The sequence below is a fragment of the Triticum dicoccoides genome, chromosome 2A (genome assembly GCF_002162155.2).
Source record: "Triticum dicoccoides isolate Atlit2015 ecotype Zavitan chromosome 2A, WEW_v2.0, whole genome shotgun sequence".
Lineage (NCBI taxonomy): Eukaryota > Viridiplantae > Streptophyta > Magnoliopsida > Poales > Poaceae > Triticum > Triticum dicoccoides.
Genome location: NC_041382.1, coordinates 742,310,145 through 742,314,359, shown reverse-complemented (window position 1 = coordinate 742,314,359; position 4,215 = coordinate 742,310,145).

The following is a 4,215-nucleotide window of genomic DNA, read 5'->3' as shown; positions in this document are numbered from 1 at the left end:
AATCAGATCAGTAGTCCCGTCCATCTACTGTCAATCAGCAGCTTCCAAACGCCAGCAGATTACTAGTTACTTTCTCTGTTCTAAATTACTTGTCTTGGATTTATCTAGATATGGATTTATCTAGATTCATTTTAGTGCTAGATATATCCGTATCTAGATAAATCTAAGACTAAATAATTCAGAACGGAAGGAGTAGATCACACCCGCGAACGGCCAAAAACACGTGAGAGATTTGGGATCGTGATAAAGCCAGGGCGTGTGTGGCGAGCACTCTGCCATGACCGTACGGCTTTGCGATTAACGTCTGAAAAAGGCATGAGAGGAACCCGCACGGCTCGCCGGAGTTGAGCCGCCGTGTCGATCAAAGCGAAGGGACGGGGTGGGTCGATGGCGCCAAGACGGCGCAACGAGACGACGCGAGAGGGCAGCTCGTCGCTTTCCGTTTTCAAGGACGACAACGAGCCGGTGGCCTGTACCGTAGTACTAGTGCGTGATGTGGTTGTGGGGGTCCGGGCGTGCCCATTGGGCACCAGCGCTAGCTGACGTTTCTAACGTAGTACCACGACGACGACGACGACGACATGGCCTGCTCATCGACGCAAACTCACCCTGGATTTCCGCGGCAGACCAACCAAACCATGAGTGGCGTGTACCACAAAGAGTAGTCTCATGCATGCATGTGACCGTCGATTTGGAACGGTGCACATGAATGAACGAGTGAAACAGCGGAGCTGCTCATTGACCGCTGAGGGGCGACACGTACACATCGATCGCATGACAGATGCTCCCCAGCTACTACCTATTTGCCTGTGCTCGGCCATCCGCAAAAAAAAAAAAAAACTGACCGTTGACATGCGGGGCCCACCGGTCGGAGCGGGGCGTCGAGGGCCCGACACCGAGGCGCGAAAAGAGGAGAATATCTACGCCTACTTACGTATTTTCGATACCTCCTAGAAGAGATAAGAGGAGATTTCCGCGCGCATCGCCGTCGGACGTCGACGCGAACCAAATATCTGAAATCCGAAACACTGTAGGCGATCTGGACCGGAAATTATGGCCGTCCTTGTCCTGATGGCTGGACAGGTGATGAAAAATGGAACCGAGTACCGGTCTGGTACCTGGCTTATATGGAACTCCCGATCGGTACACGCGCGCCGGTCGAGCTTGACCTGCCAAGCGATCGATCGATCGGGCACGGACATGTGGATGCGCCCAGGTCCTTGTTGTCCGCCCGGAGGGCATTTCCTTGATCGGCGACGGCTCACCTTGTGTCCGACGACCGCATCGAAAGGAATCGGGGGGACATGGACTCCCCAGCAGCTACTACTTTAAAACAATTCTGGATGATGATCTACTACTACTAGTTAGTAGTAGTAGTAAACTATGTCTGTATCGGACATGCCTGAATTGGCTCCGTCAGTCAGTTTCATGATATATATACTGCAGCACCGGCATATTGTATTGTGGCCGACAGGGCGCAAAGGAGATGCATGTGGTATGAGTGGGTATGCTACTCCTAGTTTCTGTGAAGATTCCAGCCGAACGGGTGGGTTGAGCGTGACGGGTTGGTGCTCCCGCCCGGTCACGGACCGGCTGATTGATGTCAGGCCGTGGACGAGATACTCCATGGCAGCCTAAGGCTGGTCATAGTAGAAGTAACATAGGTAGTAATATAGATGCCACATAAGCAAAAATGGTGATGTAGCAAGTAGTTAATGAGGAGAGAGGCAAATAGAGTAACATAATATGTTACCATCACATAGCGGTTTCCAATGCATAATGAGTCTACAAAGTAATAAATGAAGGCAACTATGTTACCACACCTATGACACTACCCACTATGAAGGTAGTAACATAGACTAGTAACATATGTATGTCACTAGTCTAAGTTACTCCCCACTATGACCAGCCTAATGCCTAGCGCAACGGGGTCTACCACTGCCCGAGACCCCTACAAAAGGGAGATGGAATTTACCGCGACGATTCCCGGTTCCCCACTGTCATTTCGGGGTCACATGGCTCATGACCAAGGACGGTAAAAGGGGATGGAAAAGGGCAAGGTCTCACGAGTCACGAGTCGCACCTCTGCCGACGAGCAACAACGGCCGGCCGGCCCCCCCGAGTTCCGCCCCCCAAACCAGCAGGTTGCGACGCGACGGGCGGGCGGAATCGCATTGGATCCAACCAGCTAGAGAACACGGCCGGGCCAAGTGTACGTCCACAAGTGTAATTTTTTTATAAGTCCACCCTCCGGCGTTCATTCATGCAGCGGCGGCATATCTGCGTCCAAAGTACACGTAAAAGGCAGGGGCTGAGTGATCCAATTATGGACTTGCTATCACATTCCTTGGACGCCACAAAAATCTACCGGTTTTCTTATCAATTTTCTCAATAAAAACTAGCGATTGATTTGAGGTGAATTAATCCAATTTCTGACACGTCGGCTCGCTAGTTAGGTCCTCATGGCACAAAATGTGCAACACAAACGGATTGGTTGTTAAGTTAAAAGCCGGCCCGCCTGCCAGGGTTCCATCCACACCTCTAGTCCACCTCCTCACCACCGTGGCGAGCATCGGCAGCAACAATACGCCATGGTGGCTGGAGAACACCAGCCGCGCATGGCTGCCAAGGTGAACACAAGCTGGGACTCGTGCGTCAAGGAGCAAGGCTCCCGCCGGACTCGTCGTCACCGTCCATCCTCTCATTCAGCGACCACCCCAACACCATTGCACCTCATGAACGTCAGCCGTAAACTGTCGCCATGAGCCTGGAGCCATAGATCCCCACGCAAGCACTAGTAGAAAGGGATTTCTATTTTCGTGTCCCTAGTTCCTTAGTTGTGCTCAGTTTTGCCCCGCCACTTTTAACGCTTCTGACTTTCCCCTCGTCCCTTGGCCACGGCCTATCAAATGCCCAGATGAAGCATTCAGTCGGGTCAAAGCTCATCATTGACCGTTACATGGATGACAACCTGACAAGTGGGACCTGAAGAATGCGCCAGCGACGTCGCATCCCAACCAAGGGCTGAGCCAGTGCGACACATGTGCGTATGTGCTTAAAAGCCTGGGTCGGACCGTTCAACATGCGTGAACATTGTCAAATACCATTTTCCATTTCTAATCAAACTAACAAATTCATTGAACATTCATTTCAAATCCAGTTGAGTTGATTCAAGTTCCTAAATTCATCATATCTGCAGGCATATGTAATAGCTAATTTTTGTAATTATACACGAAGCTTTTATATGTATTTTGATTTAAATTATATTTAATATATATAGGACTTCATTAGAAATTCCTAATCAATTCCCTATTGGTCCAACTCTAGTACGATTTTTTATTATAAATCCTTAGTTGACCTCATTAATTTGCATAACTATTTTCATAGAATTGTGCCTACAAAATAACACTGAAAAGATAGCTTCCAAAAGTGGCAGTTTCCCAATTTTTGCTACAATAAAAAATCATTTCTCAACTGCCAAAAGGAGGGCTTTTTGTGCGAAATGAGTGGAACAAATATGGCAATAAAATACAGCGCACTTGCAGTTTAAATTTGAATTACTTTATGTAAATCTCTAGAAATAGTGAATGATTTGGCACAAGTCCAAATTTGGCCATCTACTGGGCTCACTAGTAGAAAAGGGGGCTTTCGTTTGGGCCTGGCCAGCCCATTAGTCTAGGTTCTTCCACGAACCGGGACCAATGGATGCATTCGTCCCGGTTCGTGAGCCCGGGGGGCCGGCCGGGGCATCGTGGGCATTGGCCCCGATTCGTATCGACCCATTTGTCCCGGTTCTAGGCACGAACCGGGACCAATGGGCCTCGCTCCTGGCCCACAAATATTGGTCCCGGTTCTTGGCTCGAACTGGGACAGAAGGCTGGGCTTTAGTCCCGGTTCCAGCTGTTGGGGAACGTAGTAATTTCAAAAAATTTCCTACGCACACGCAAGATAATGGTGATGCATAGCAACGAGAGGGGAGAGTGTTGTCTACGTACCCTCGTAGACCAGAAGCGGAAGTGTTATCACAACGCGGTTGATGTAGTCGTACGTCTTCACGGCCCGACCGATCAAGCACTGAAACTACGGCACCTCCGAGTTCTAGCACACGTTCAGCTCGATGACGATCCTCAGACTACGATCCAGCAGAATGTCGGGGAAGAGTTCCGTCAGCACGACGGCGTGGTGACGATCTTGATGTTCTACCTGTTGGGTTTC